A 15,468-nucleotide genomic window follows, 5' to 3' on the forward strand; every position below is an offset into this window, starting at 1 on the left:
TCTGCACTCCCCACCACTGCGTTTTAGCTTCTCTTCACTCCAGTACATTCAGACAGCTGCTTTTGTTTTATGTTCAGGTTTTCTGAGGTGGGTGGAAGAGATTGTCCAGTAGCATTTTTTTTTTTTTTTAGATTTTATTTCTTTATTTGACATAGAAAGAGAGAAAGTGAGAGAAGAAACACAAGCAGGGTGAGGAGCAGAGGGAGAAGCAGGTCACCCAGTGAGCCAGGAGCCAGATGTGGGGCTCCATCCCAGGACCCTGGGATCATGACCCGAGCCAAAGGCAGACACTTAACAACGGAGCCACCCAGGCGACCCTGTCCAGTAGCATCTTTATCCATCATACTCAGAAGCAGAGACTGACTGTAGTCTTTATACTTGAAGGACAGGCTGTCTGCACTTAAAATCTCTGACTCACATTATCTTTCCTGAGTAACTTGCAGGTTTGGTCCCTTCAACTTCTGTCATCAAATATAGCTAACACTAACCTGTTCTCTTTCCCTTATAAATGAATTGACCAGTTCATCCAGATGTCCCCCAAAATTCTTTGTCTTGGAAGCCCAATAATTTCAGTAGGAAATGCCCCCGTGTTGGTCATTGTGGGTCAGTTTGTCCTGGTGTGTAGTTTGCCCTTTCATTACACAGATTCACATATTTTACTTCAGATAAATATTCTTGAATTATAGATTTAATTATTATGAGTTTAATTGCTCATTCTGTTCCTTTCATCAAGTGTTCTTGGGAGACTCCAAATATATAGATATTGGGTCCCCTTTGTCTTCTACATCTATCATTTGGTCTTTAATCCTTTAAAACTACTATCTCTGTTCTGGGAACCTGGGGGGGGCAGTGGGTTAAAGCCTCTGCCTTTGGCTCAGGTCATGATCTCAGGGTCCTGGGATCGAGCCCTGCATCGGGCTCTCTGCTCAGTGGGGAGCCTGCTTCCTTCTCTCTCTGCCTACTTGTGATCTCTCTCTGTCAAATAAATAAATAAAATCTTTTTTAAAAATTGAAATTTCTGGGGGCGCCTGGGTGGCTCAGTGGGTTAAAGCCTCTGCCTTCAGCTTGGGTCATGATCCCAGGGTCCTGGGATCAAGCCCCGAGTTGGGCTCTCTGCTTGGCAGGGAGCCTGCTTCCTCCTCTCTCTCTGCCTGCCTCTCTGCCTACTTGTGATCGGTCTGTCAAATAAATAAAATAAAATCTTAAAAAAAAAAAATAAAGGCAACAGGCCACCTACAGAGCATGGTCCCTTGGGGATGAGAACTGCTGGGCAGTTTCTTCAAAGGGAGCAGCTGGCAATGGTGGGTACCCAGAGTTTTACCTTCTGCCCACACCACCAAACCTCTCTTAAAAGCAACCCAAAACAAAAACAAAAAAGCCTCTCATATCCATTACATCCTCAATGAATTATCTGACTGCAAAGGTGTGAGTTCCAAGTAAATGCTCTCCTGGCATTCTCTACCTCTACAGAGTACTCTCCAGTAGGAGCTCTGAGATGTGTAACAAGCAACAGTGAAAGGCTTTCCCACCTTTGCTCTATTCCCAGGTGTGTCTTCTTCCTGTGTGAAGAATTTCCCTTTAGGAGAAATCGGGGTAGTGCCTGAAGCTAGCTCACACTGAGGGTTTGACACATTTAGTGAGTTCACACGTTTGCTCCATGGTATGAATGACCTGATAACTAGTAAGTACTGAGTACTGACTTCTCTCCGGAGTGTGTTCTGTGCTGGTGAATCAGGTGTAATCTCTGACCAAAGCCTCGCCTGCACATGGTACACATGTAAGGGTTCTCTTCAGTGTGTATTCTTTGACGACTGATCAGGTCTGATGTGTGACCCAAGCCCTTTACACCGATCACACTTACAGAGTTTCCCTTCAGAATGTATACTTTGATGGTGAATCACGGTGATGGTGGGCTGAAGCTTTTCCCACACTCCTTACATTCAAGAGTGTTCTCTCTTGTGTGAGTTTACTGATGTGTAATGCTGTTTGCTCTCTGATTGAAGGCATTCCCATGTTCATTATATTTATAGGGTTTCTCTCCAGAAATAACGTGGTTTGAGTTCCCACCAAAGGCCTTGCCACATTTGGTACACTTATAGGGCTTTTTCCCAGTGTGAATTCTCTGATGTTTAACAAGCTTTGATGTCTCTCCAAAGCCCTTGTCACATTGATTACACACAGTTTCTTTCTGCTGTGAATTTTCTGATGTTGTATGAGGATTGAGTCTTGATTAATTTTTCCCCATACTCCATATGCCCTTGGGGTTCTTCCTTGTATGAGTTTTCTGATGCTGAATAAGTTGTGAGTACTTGCTCACAGATTATGTCCACTGAGCTCTAAACCCCTGGGACCTGTTTGGTGTGCATTCTGCTTGAACCACATGGAGAGCATCTGCTTTCTACACCCCCCCCCTGCCTCGTTGATAATCTCTCTCTCCTGCTCTGTCCCTCTAAGGTGCACCAGGTTTGTGCCCAGGGTCCCATTTTCCCCAAATTAGCTACATTCCTGGTATTTCTCTGGTCTATTATTTTTTGTTTGTTGTTTTGATTTTTTTAAAGATTTTATTTATTTAAGGGGCACCTGAGTGGCTCAGTGGGTTAAAGCCTCTGCCTTCAGCTCAGGTCATGATCCCAGGGTCCTGGGATCAAGCCCCGCATCGTGGGCTCTCTGCTCGGCGGGGAGCCTGCTTCCTCCTCTCTCTCTCTGCCTGCCTCTCTGCCTGCTTGTGATCTCTGTCTGTCAAATAAATAAATAAAATCTTTTTTAAAAAAGATTTTATTTATTTGAGAGAGAGAGAGAAGGAACACAAGCAGGGGAAGGGGAAGAGGGAGAAGCAGTCTCCCTGCTGAGCAGGGAGCCCAACGCAGGGCTCCATCCCAGGCCCCTGGGACCATGACCCCAGCCCAAGGCAGACGCTCAAGTGACTGAGCCACCCAGATGCCCCGGTCTATTCGTTTTGAGAGGGAAGCTGAACATTTTCCCAGAATCTCTCTTTTGGGAAAAAGAGCTTCCTCCTGGGCTCTACTGTGATTTTTTTCCTACAAGTGTTCTGCTATTGTCTTAGCCCCCACAAGCTTGTTGAAATTCAAACACCTCTGGATTGACCATTAGGAAACTGTTGTGAGTTACTTCTTATAATTTTTCTTTAGAAGATTTCTCCTTTGGAGTTGACTGTGCTTTGTCTTGACCCAAGAATCTCAAACAAAGAATGAAAAATTAAAGCTTCCTTGTGAAAGGAGAAAGAAAGTAGTTACTCTTATAATTAAGCTAAATGAAGTTTTCATGCAGCTTGTACATCAGCCGGATCAGAGTTTCATCCCTTCTGTTAAAGGCCGTATTCCATTTTACATTGAATCGCAGTTAGTTGCTTGTGTCCATCACTGTAGCTGGACCTGAGATTCTGATGGCAGGTGCTTTCCTTACTGGGTCTATGGCATCTCAGTGACACTGTGCAAAAGCAGGTGCTGATTCCAAAGAAGCACACAAACACGTTTCAACAGATGCTTGCTGAGTGCCTTCCGTGTGCCAGGCACTGCTCTGGAGCAGGGATTTGGTGATGAGGGAAGACCCAGCCCCCTGGAACCAACATTCTAATGAGGAGACAGACAATAAACGAATATGTGACCACAGATCAGGTAGGGGCAGAAAATTCCTTTGAGAACTGGAATGTTTTCCCAAGCCCAAACACAAATACCACAAAGACAAGGACTTGGCTTTGCTCGTTCTTAACCCCAGCCCCTAAAAGAATGCCTGTACATGGGCGGCACATGGGAAAGCATTTGTTGCACAAGTGAGTGAAAGGACGGGAGGCATGTTCCAACTGTGACGCAGTGCAGAGCTCCGTCCGTGCGGCTGACCCTTGGGCAACACCAGGGTTGGGCACCAGCTCCCAGGACAGTTAATCCACATATAACTTGTGACTCCCTAGAAACTGAACTACTAATGGCCTGCTGCTAACTGTAAGACTTACCTAGAACACAAGCAATCAATTAACACATATTTTGTATGTCATACTATTAATTGCTGTATTCTTACAATAAAGTAAGCTAAGAAAATAAATTATCATTAAGAAAATCATAAGATGGGGCGCCTGGGTGGCTCAGTGGGTTAAAGCCTCTGCCTTCGGCTCAGGTCGTGATCCCAGGGTCCGGGGATCAAGCCCCGCATCGGGCTCTCTGCTCAGCAGGGAGCCTGCTTCCTCCTCTCTCTCTGCCTGCCTCTCTGCCTGCTTGTGATCTCTGTCTGTCAAATAAATAAATAAATAAAATCTTAAAAAATAAAAGAAGGAAAGAAAATTATAAGGTATAGCTGTTGGGGCGACACCAGAATAAAAAGATTTTACTCAGGGAAGGAAACCATCAGCAAAACAAAAAGCAACCTTCTGAACAGAAGATACTTGCAAATGTTATGTCTGGTAAGGGTTACTACCCAAAGTATATTTTAAAAACTTACATATTACAACATCAAAAACAAAACCCCAAAGTAATGCAATTAAAAATGGGCAGAGGACCTGAATAAACAATTTTCCAAAGAAGACATACAGATAACCAACCGGCACATGAAAAGATGCTTAACATCACTAATACTCAGGGGAATGCAAATCAAAATGACAATGAAATACCACCGTACACCTGTCAGAATGGCTAAAATTTAAAACACAAGAAAAAAAACACAATAAATAACAAATGTTGATGAGGATGTGGGGGGAAAAAAAAAAGGAACCTTGTGCACCGTTGGCAGGAATGCAAATTGGTGCTACCACTGTGGAAAATAGTATGGAAGTTCCTCAAAAAATTAGTGAAATTAATAATAGTGAATTTATCCATATGATCCAGTAGTGAAATTACTGGATGATATGGATCATATGGCAACCCAGGCTCCCCAACACTGTTAATTTTAAAAAGAAAAATTTGGGGCGCCTGGGTGGCTCAGTGGGTTAAACCTCTGCCTTCAGCTCAGGTCATAATCTCAGGGTCCTGGGATCAAGCCCCGCATCGGGCTCTTTGCTCAGTGGGGAGCCTGCTTCCCCTCCCTCTCTGCCTGCCTCTCTGCCTCCTTAAGATCTTTCTCTGTCAAATAAATAAATAAAATCTTTTAAAAAAATAAATAAAAAGAAAAAATTATAAGGAAGGGAAAATAAATTTGTTGCTGTGCTGTATTGATAATGTGTTTACATTGCCCAGTAACAAGATGAATCATCTGTCAGACCTACATTAATATTTCTTATACAATACGCTGTAGATATTATATGTATTACTAATGCTAGACATCAAAAATGAAAAGATAATGTGAAAAAGAAATTCATATTTATTTATTTTTTAAAAATATTTTATTTGAGAGAGAGAGAAATCACAAGTAGGCAGAGAGTCAGGCAGAGAGAGGGGGAAGCAGGCTCCCTGCTGAGCAGAGACCCCCCCCCTCATGTTGGGCTTGATCCCAGGACCCTGAGATCATGACCTGAGCTGAAGACAGAGGCTTTTACCCACTGAGCCAGCCAGGCGCCCCAGAAATTCATATTTATTTACAGGTTTAGCAATTTGTGCATTGGTAGTGACAAAGCAGCAATGTGATGGCTTTACAGTAGCCTAGTGTAACTGATATGATTGCTTCACAGCAGCCTAGCCTATGCACCAATAAGGGGATTGTTGTAAAATTTGTATGGTATACAGTGTTAAAGTCATATTCATAATATATAGTATTGGAAACTGTTAAAGAAAAAACCACTTACCTGTGATGATAGGCTGATATGCATTTTCTTCAATTAGGGGAGAGGAAGGGGTATACCATACAGTAATGTAATTCTTTGAAAGCAATGTTCTAAAACAGAAAACTGACACATTAATTTTATATTAAATATCACTCACTTTATGCCTCTGTAAGGATTGGCTGTCCACTTCCATGCAAGTCTTGCCCACGATACTCTACCTGATGACTACCTAGTTAATCACAACGATGACACAAAATATCTCGTGCAGCTCCTACTGTACAGGCATTAGATTTTCGCGGGAGGACACGCGCACACCGGACAGGTTTGTTAACTGTACTGCAAGATGATTATTTCCTGTTCGTTCAGTGGGAGCAGGTTGTCCTAAAGTTCTTCATCTTGACTCCACATTGAGTGAGCTGACAAGGAGGGGCAGCAGAAGGCTTGGCATTCTGTCTCAGGGTGAAAGAGGCGGAGGAATTAGAAGGGGAGGGAGGGAGGCACACTCAGTGAGCCCCTCCAGGAATATCATACTTCGTCTGACTTTTTGGCTTTTTCTTCTCTTTAAAGTGTTTTTTATAAGTGTTAATCCCCTCTCCACTGTTTAATGTCATTGCCCGTATCACAGAAGGGTCCATGTTGTAAAGGAAGTCAAAAGCGGTCTTGAATAGCTGACTATTCAAGTGAACCCTTCCACTAGATTTCCTAACGTCAGTCTGTTTTCTGCTCTGCTTCTGGGACATCTTCCTCCTTGTCGTCTGGCACTGGTTCAGAAGCACTCATCTCCGTTATGTTGTCTTCTGTTAGTTCCTCTGGGATGGTATCTATTATCTCTTGAATTTCTGCAAGACCCATGTCTTGAAGACTTTCACCCTCGCCTTTTTTCTATATCCACAGTGTCATGATTTCCTTGACTGGCTCTGTTGTAAATCCTGCGAAGTCATGCACAACATGTGGATAGTTTTCTTCAGAAAGAATTTATTGTTTGCAGCTCGATGGCTTTCACAGCCTTTTCTGTAACAATGATGGCATCTTCAATGGTATAATCCTTCCAGGTTTTCACGCTGAGTTCATACTGGGATTCTCTTCCATAGTGTTGACAATCCTTTCCGTTGGGTACCATGTGTAATGAGCCTTAAAGGTCCTCAGGACGCCCTGATCTAGAGGCTGTGGTAGAGACACTGTATTTGATTCCTTCAGTGTTGAACTCATGGGGATCTGGGTGGCTGGGGCACGGTCCAATATGAGAAGAACTTTAAAAAGCAGTTGTTTGGGGCACCTGGGTGGCTCAGTTGGTTATACATATGACTTTAAGCTCAGCAATCGTCTTGATCTCAGGGTCTGAGTTGAGGCCCTACATCAGGCTCCACAGCCTATTCAACAACAACAACAACAACAACAAAACCAGTCGCTTACTGGCAAGGTATTTCTTGATTTCACAGACAAAGCATTGGTGGAACCAATCCAGAAAATGGGTTCTCATCCAGGCCTTCTTATACAACAAAAAGACTGGTGGCTGGTGATTACCTTTTCCCCTCAAGGCTTCGGAGTTAGTGGCTTTATAGGTAAGGACAGACCTGGTCATAGACCAGACTGCATTTGCACAAACCCAGAGAGTTAGCCTTTCTTTTCTTCCTTAAATTCCAGTGCTTGCTTCTCTTCCTTGCCAATAAATGTTTTTTGTGGCATTTTTTCCCCAGGACAAGACACTTCCATCTACATGAAAACCCTGTTCAGGCAGATATCCTTTCTCAATGATTTTTTTAAAAGATTTTATTTATTTATTTGACAGAGAGAGATCACAAGTAGGCAGAGAGAGAGGAGGAAGCAGGCTCCCCGCTGAACAGAGAGCCCGATGCGGGACTCCATCCCAGGACCCTGAGATCATGACCTGAGCCGAAGGCTGCGGCTTAACCCACTGAGCCACCCAGGTGCCCTCTCAATGATTTTTTAAAAAAAGATTTTATTTATTTATTTGACAGAGACATATATAGAGAGAACACAAGTAGGCAGAGAGGCAGGCAGAGGGAGAGGGAGAATCAGGCTCCCCACTGCACAGTGAGCCCAATGTGGGGCTCGATCCTAGGACCCTGGGAACCACAACCCGAGTTGAAGGCAGCCGCTCAAATGACTGAGCGCCCCAGGCACTCCCTCGATGATTTTCTTAATGGCATCTAAGAACTCATCTGCTGCTTGCTTTGCAGAAGCTGCTTCTCCTGTTATCGTGACATTTTCTATGCCAAACCTCTTTCTAAAATTGTCAAACCATCCTTTGCTGGCATTAAATTCTCCAGCTTTAGATCCTTCAGCTTCCTGTTACATTAAGTTGTCATGGTATAACATGCCTTTTTCTCAAATCATATCAGAGTCTGTCTGTAGGTATGCCTTATAGCAATCTTGCACCCACATAAAGGCTGCATTTTCAATATGAGATTTTTAAAAAGGTATTTCACAAAATCGTAAGACTTTCACTCCTTCTGGCCTAGTTGTGGTAACAGCTCCATGGCTTTCCTTCTCTCTCTCTCTCTCTTTTTACGTTAAGCTCTATGTCCAATGTGGGGCTTGAACACACAACCCTGAGATCAAGAGTCACATGCTGTAGTGACTGGACCAGACAGGTGCCCCCCTTTTCTCTTTTTAATGTGGTCCTTATGCTGGACTCATTTAGCTTGGAATGGTGGGCAATTGCCGCTGCAGACCTCAGTCTACAGCCCATACCAAGCAATTCAACTGCATCTTCTAACATCGTGATTTTTTTTTCCTGCTTCTTGGGAGCACATTTGGCATCATTAGTGGCAGTTCGTACAGGTCACATAGGCTACAGTGTTGCACTAAGTACAATGCAAAATTCATGAGAACCACGAGAGATCACTTCTATTGTGATACATAATTTACTGGAGAGATGGTGTGCTGATGTCGGATGATTAATGTCACAGGGTGTTTTCAGTGGGTTCCCAAAACACGAGCTCAGCACAATAGCACAGGAGGTGGCCCCTATTTATCAGAGAAGTACAGTGTGTACTGGTAAAGAATAGAATTGAACCAAGTCAGTTTGAAGATCTAATTGGCTTTATTAGGTGATCCATGAAACAAGCATGTAGCAAGGGGAATGGAGCTCCAAAGGGTCCCGAAAGGGAAAGGTTTTTGAAAGCAGAACAGGGAAGTCATGAACAGGAAAAAAGCATTATTTTAGGTTAGGTCACCTTCATTTGGGGACAAAGAGTTCTTAGTATGTGGATTATCTCATCTTCCTTTTGGGAATGCAAAGACCCATGTGACAGATCTCCTTATTGGTGCTAAGCAGAAAATTTCTGATGAAGGCTGTATTTCTGGGGTAGGATGACAATGGTATTAGGTTAGGTATTAAGCCCCAGTTTGGGGACTGGACCTAAGGTGTCATTTTGAGCCTGTAGCTTTCTTTTTTTATCAGTACTGCAGTAAATCTTATGCAGTTATGATTTAATACTGCATCTTTGGATTGCTTACATTTCTCCTGACAACAAATGGCACATGTATGGTCTGTGAGTGTTTGTGTGCATAAGTTTTGACAAATTTTAACTTTTGGTAATAGATTTGTGTATATTTCATGGTAACAAATGATAAAATAGACAAGTACTTTTATATATTTTATACATTCCTGACATACCCAACATTTGAATTTTTTAAATACTTTTAGGCTACACAGTTTGTCTGCAAGTTTTTTCAAATTGTCACAAATCTCCGAAAAAATTTTTAATACACCTACTGAAAAAAAAAAATTCACAGATTAGTCCCGCACAGTTCAAGCCCATGTTGTTTAGGGGTCAAGTGTGAAACTGGATGGAGACTCCGTGAAGGTGGCAATGGGCGGCCAGCAGAGGAGGCTCACCACCCTGGCCGTGGCTCAGAGAACCGACAGAGAGGTTGCACCTCGCTGGAGATGTTACTTCCTACCCTCTTTCCTCTATATGAGAGCTTTGCTCTCCTTGGCTCTGCAGACTTGCCTATAGTTTTGTCTGAGCTTGCTTATCCTGAATTGCAACTCTCTGCTTTTACTAAGTAAACCCATTTTTCCTGGAAAATAACTGGCAGTTTTCAAGTTAACACACTTGTTAATTATTTGTAATTTCTTAAGATAATGTAATTTCCATTTTGCCTTGGTAATGACTTGCACTTCAATTGTTTCATCTGATGTTAAATTTCCATCTTGGTTTTATTTTGGATCATTTCTCCCTCTAACGTATTTTTTGATACTTTTATCCTACCCATTATATAAATACTTTCCACCTAGGTTTGGCGGGAGGTGGGATGGAGAATGGAAACACACTGGTAGGTCTACATCTTTTCCCAGGAAACCTTCCTTCATCCTCTCACTTCCTACCTTACCTTTACCTACAATGGTAAAGGGCAAAGAAGTATGGAGCAGGCTTTGGCCACCTCCTCAGAAGCCCTGAAAATAGGTGTTTGCACATTTTTAGTATATGTGGATGTATGCTATCTGCTGTCCTTAGCCAAAATATTGACATCCTATTGTGTTACGTGCAGATGACACACAAAGTCACATCCTCTGAGCCCCAAACTTGCACATCCCATCAGTAAAATCAGCTCAGACTCAGCATGTTGGATGATGCTGACAGGGCAACCAGAGGACAACAGGAACAAGTACACGGGAGTCAGGAACCAGTGACCCAAACAGGGATGTGTTCCATGGAACTGGAGAATGAGAAGAGAAGGAAATAGAAGACACGGGCCAGCCTTTTGAGCAGCACAGTCACCAGGGAGTCTGAGGGGGATGCGGAGTCTTTTCTTTTTCTTTCTTTTTTTCTTTTTTTTTTAGTAGTGAAAACTATCAGACTGTATCTTGTGCTCATGGAAATAATTACATAGAGAAAGACAAACAGATTAGGAGAGGAGATGGCAAAGCAGAGCCTTTGAGAATTCACGAGGGAATGGGTTCCAGTGCCCCAGGGGAGAGACTGCCTTATGTAGGAGCAGGTAAGTGACGGTCGCAGGTTACCAGGAGGGAAGGTGAAGGGCAGAGGGTGGACGTGGGTGGCCCTTCAGATGCGGTGATAAGAAGAGTGTTGGTCTCATCTGGGTGGCTCAACTAGAGAGGCCTGAGAAATTCTGGTGGTCACTCAGAGAGCGAGAGAAAAGTCACAAGATCACAAGGGAGAGCGAAGCACTCATTTTAAGCTTCAGGTGAAGCCAGCCGTCTGCCCGTTTCTGCAGTGGTCATGATGGGGCATGGCTGGGTTCAGCCGGGGTGGGTCTTCTCCGATGCCCACTGTGGACAGGGTCTAGCAACGAAGCGGCGTGACGGCTCATGCACGTGGGCGGGTGCGGGGTGCGAGGGCAGAACGAAGGGGGGCAGGAGCGGTGAGCTCGAGCCGCTCGAGGAGCTCCGGCTGGGCGCAGCAGGGAGCTGCAGGGCAGGAGCTCGGCCGCGCGCTTCCGCGACGGCGCTTCCAGCCCCGGCGGTTTCGGAGAGGAGCGCGCGGGTGCGGCCACGCACTGGGCGCCGCGGTCTCCTCGTGCTGCCGGACGCTTCGCGCGGCGTAGCTTCCAAGCACCAGTCCGACGCGCCTTCTCGAGCTGGACGCGGGTCCGCGAGGACGAGCTGCCGGAGAGCGGAGGCCGCGCGGTCGCCGGGAGCTCGGGACGAAGCTCGGGCCGTCCGACCGCTAAGCGAACGGGCGACAGACTGCGCCAGCGAGGACCCGTGCTCGCCGCGACTCCGAGTCCGCGAGGAGGGACGCCCGAGCCTCGCGGGGTCCGACGGTTTCGGGGCTTAGTTCCCCCCGGTCCGCACCGAGACGTCCGAGCGGCGGCCGCGCGGCCCGAGGGTTGAAGGAGACCCTGCCGGGCGGTCGGGCAGGAGGGCCCGGGCGGCTGCGGCCCGAGCGACGCGAGCGAGTGCGACCGCGTCCGGCGGGGAGTGGACGCCCGGCCGCGCCCGCCCCGCCGGCCCCGCCCCGTCGACCCCGCCCTCGGGGCGCTCGGAGGTCGCGCGCTGGCCACGCCCGCCTGTGGGGCGGAGCCCCCAGGACCGCACTCCCGCCTCCCGGCAGGCCCCGCGCGCCCTCGGCCGGATTCCGCCTCCCGGCATGCCGCACGCCGGCGCACGCGCGCGGGGCTCGTGGCGGCGCCCCCTGGCGGCGGGAGCGCGGAGGCGCGGGGGCGGGGCCGGAGGCGGGGGGTTGCGCTGGTGACGGGAGGACGCGCGGCTGCGGCGCACTGGCCCGGCGGCGGCGGCGGCGCAGGACGCGGACCGAGCGGGCTGCGGCGGCGGCTGCGGCGGCGGCGACGGCGCTGACGGCGGCGGCGGCGGGAGAGCCGCGACAGCTCGGGCGCGGCGCCCGGGCCGACATGAGCGGCTGTGGCGGCGCGGGCCCCGAGCAGCCGGCCGGTGAGAGCGCGGGCGGTGGGCGGCGCGGGCCAGGAAGATGGCGGAGAGGCCGGCTCTGCGGCCCCCGCCCGGCCTCGGGGAGGTCCCGGACCCCGCCGTGCGAAGATCCGGGCCCGCGGGGCGCGAGGGGGCGGGCGGGGCCGCCGCGGGGGCGGGGGCGGAGGGCGCGTGGGTGCGCCGGGCGGGACTGGGCGGGGCGCGGGGCGCGAGGGGCCGAGGCCGCGCGGGGGCCGGGCGGGGGGTGGGCGTGAGGGCGAGTGTGCCCGGCCCGAGTGTGCCCGGCCGCGGGGGGGGCGTGAGTGGAGTGCCGGGGCCGGGCGTGGGGCGTCGGCGCGCTTCGCGGGGCTCGGGCGGGGCGGGGTGCGGGGGCGCTTTGTCCGGGCGCGGGGAGTCGGGACGCGCGGCTCTGGGTGCGGGCCGTGGCCGCGGGGCCTCGCCGACCGGCCTCTGCGGCGCGGCGGGTCGGGGCGCTCCCGGGCGCAGCCCTCCGGGGCCTGGAAGTCCCTCTGTGGCTTCCCGGTGGCGGGGGCGGAGGGGGCGGAGGGGCCGCGCTCGGTGCCGCGGGCCGCGCGGGAGGCCGGCCGTGCCCCGTGGGGTCAGGGCGTCTTTTATCTTCCCCGCGCGCCGCGCGGCTGTGGGTGTGTTCGGTGCTGCGCCCTCCGGCAGCTGCTGTGGGCGCTGCGCAACCTTCGGCGAACACGCGGCGCCCTCCCCCCGCCTCCGTTCGGTGTCGTAGGGTTTAGCCAAACCTCCGGTGACCTCTGCAGACACCGACAGTTGCGAGGCTTCGTGTGCCTCCGCCGGTGTAGACAATAGGAGATTTGTCTTTGAAGCCGGCGAGAGGAATTAAACCCTGTGGGTCCAGGGCGCCTCTGCAAACAGCAGGTGGTTCCCGGTCAGCGGCTCCGGTTTCACAATGAGCCAGGTGTGTTGCTGCCCGCTGGGGGAGGGCACGGAGATTCGATCGGGGTGCGGGGTGCGGCCGGGAAGCAGGAGGCTCGCTTCCTAAGCGTCCTGGGCGCAGACTTGATGACCCTCAGGCTTGCTCGCTGACTGAGCAGAGGTCAGCCGGCCTCTGGCTGCACTTTGTGTCTGGCCAAGGAGCTGGCGAGCAGAGCGCAGAAGCGGGCGGGTTCTGGAGCCAGACTGCCTGCCTTCGAGTCCTGCCTCCTGTGCTTGCGGCTTCGTGCTCTGTGCCTTTGGTCTCGGGTCGATGAAACGGGGCCACCGGCGTCCTGGCCTCCTGGAGGGTGGTCGTGGGGGGTGGTCGTGAGGACTCAGCGAGCGAACACTCAAGCGGTTTGTGCCAGGTGCGATGTGAGTGTTGGGGACTGCCAGTGCTGGGAGCTGGTTTCCAGGGCCCCGCTGCTTGGCTGCTGGCTCTGCCCTTGTCTACTAGCGTCACCTAGATCTTGGTTTTACATTAACTTGAAGTCTGGGACGATTTTCTTACCCGAGCAAGTTGGGAAAAGCTAAGTCTCTTACAAAGGTAAATGAGGAACAGATCTTACTGCTTAGATGCATTCTACATCTGATATTATGGATTTGTAATTTGTAGGTTGCTATATAAAATCTGTTTAAAAGAAGAAAGCTGCTAGCGAGGCACTCTAGATCCTGTAGGACTTGTCCTGGGGTGGGGGCGGGTAGTGTTGTTGCAGTCAGCGATGGGAGTTAGAGCAGGTCTTGGGTGATTCTCTGAATTAGACCACTGAAGCAGTTGTTGTTATACTTCGCTTAACAGTGTTATCCTTGGACTAGGAAGGATGACTTATTAACAAACTCAGATGACAGTGAAGACATAAGCAACAGAGTGAGAACTTGGAATTACCTGTTCCAGAACAAAATAAGATCTAACTTGTTTCAGAGCAAAGCAGGAAGAATCTTCATTTCCCAAGGAGATGATTCTCTTTCTCAGATCTAGGGAGAGGGGCGCCTGGGTGGCTCAGATGGTGAAGCATCGGCCTTCAGCTCAGGTCATGATCCTGAAGTCCAGAGATCGAACCCTGCGTTGGGCTCCCTGCTCAGTGGGAGCCTGCTTCTCCCTCCCTGCTTGTGCTCTCTCCTGCTATCTAAGTCACTGTTTCTCTCTCAAATAAATAAATAAAATTTCTTTTAAAAAATCGGACCTAGGGAGAATATCTTAGACTTACCCTACATAACTACATCTCATCTCCTTTAGATCTGTGACACTAAGACTTGGGGAGGAGTCCTTCCCCTTTAAAATAGAGTCCTTGGGCATTTGTGGGGTTTAAGGTGAGAAGGTTTAATGTTCAGAACAGATGGTGATGAAACAGCTTTGTGAGCAAAATGTAAAATATCTAAGGATAGATTTAAAAATGTCCGTCCCGGCCTTTTCTGCTGCTCGCATGCTGGGGTGGACTGTTCCCCTCCAAGGAGAAAAAAGAGCCTGCTTCCTGCCCTGTCTGGGTGGTCTCCCCCAGGACAGTGGTGCCAGCCAGACTTCTCCCCTCAGCCTCGAACTTTGCCAGCCTCTGGATGCAGAAGCCTTGTGTGCTTCTAGACCCTGCCTCTTCTACTTCTGACCTCAGCCCTTTGGTGCTTTGGGGCCGTCATTGGGTCGTCGGCCGCCTGGAAGGGCTTGGTGTCCTGGGTCCTCCCCCAGCTGCAGGGCCTCACAGTAGGTCCTACTGGTCCCTCTTGAGTAGTTCCCAAATTTCTCCTCCCTTACATTTGTTGTCTGGGGCCTGTGCCGTTTTGCGTTATGGCTGTGCCTGCTCGGGAGCTCCCTCCTGTCTTCCACATAGCTGCTCAGGTGGGGTAGTGCGGAGCAGTGGTGCTCGCCCAGAGGTGACTGGTCTGGAGAAGTTTTTGGTTGTTCTGACTGGGGTGCTATTGGCACTGAATGTGTGGAGACTAGTCCCACTGTGGCGGGACGGTCCTGTAGCCAGGAGGCCAGGCTGAAGGGCCTAGAGTGTGTCCAGCTGGTTGCTCATGTGCCCTGAGGTCCTCCCTGGCCTCACATGCTCCTTGGACCGCTCTTTCCTGTGCGCCGACTCGCGCTCTGCTCTGCACTGACACCAGCCAGTGCTCCGGAGGCCGAGCGCCACTCCACGTCCCCCCTCCCCGCAAAACGAGCAGGGCTCGAGTGGCCCCTTCATCTCCTCGGACCCTCAATGGCGCTTGTCCCAGGAGGAGCCTGTCCTGACCCCTCCCTTCACGCAGCAACTTCTGTGCCTCCTCGTGTTCTGAGCCGTGCCTCTGGCCACTGGACATGTGAGAGCTGTCTCCCGTCTGCACTGGGAGGTCTTTGAAGGCAAAGGAGACCTTTGTGTCCTCAGTGTCTCTTTGCAACATTTTCTTAGGACGTTGACCTCAGTAGGAACGGTGGATTTGGGTAGGTCTCACCCCAGAGGAG

The 15,468-nt window shown here is 49.8% G+C and overlaps 2 protein-coding genes across 4 annotated transcripts in view; one reads left to right on the plus strand and one right to left on the minus strand.

Annotated features, from left to right (window-relative positions):
- GPT (glutamic--pyruvic transaminase) overlaps positions 1-15,468 on the minus strand; it is a gene marked incomplete at its 3' end in the record, with an annotated part of 159,925 nt that overhangs the window by 35,080 nt on the left and 109,377 nt on the right. The window lies entirely within an intron of this gene.
- ARHGAP39 (Rho GTPase activating protein 39) overlaps positions 11,933-15,468 on the plus strand; it is a 97,262-nt gene continuing 93,726 nt past the window's right edge. For 2 of the 3 annotated variants that reach the window (XM_082720330.1, XM_082720332.1), the window contains exon 1: positions 11,933-12,092. The gene's annotated coding sequence lies outside the window, so the exon portion shown is untranslated. The remainder of the gene's footprint in view (positions 12,093-15,468) is intronic. The other variant, XM_082720328.1, reaches the window with a different exon arrangement.

Source organism: Mustela nivalis, assembly GCF_964662115.1.
Source record: "Mustela nivalis genome assembly, chromosome: 2".
Lineage (NCBI taxonomy): Eukaryota > Metazoa > Chordata > Mammalia > Carnivora > Mustelidae > Mustela > Mustela nivalis.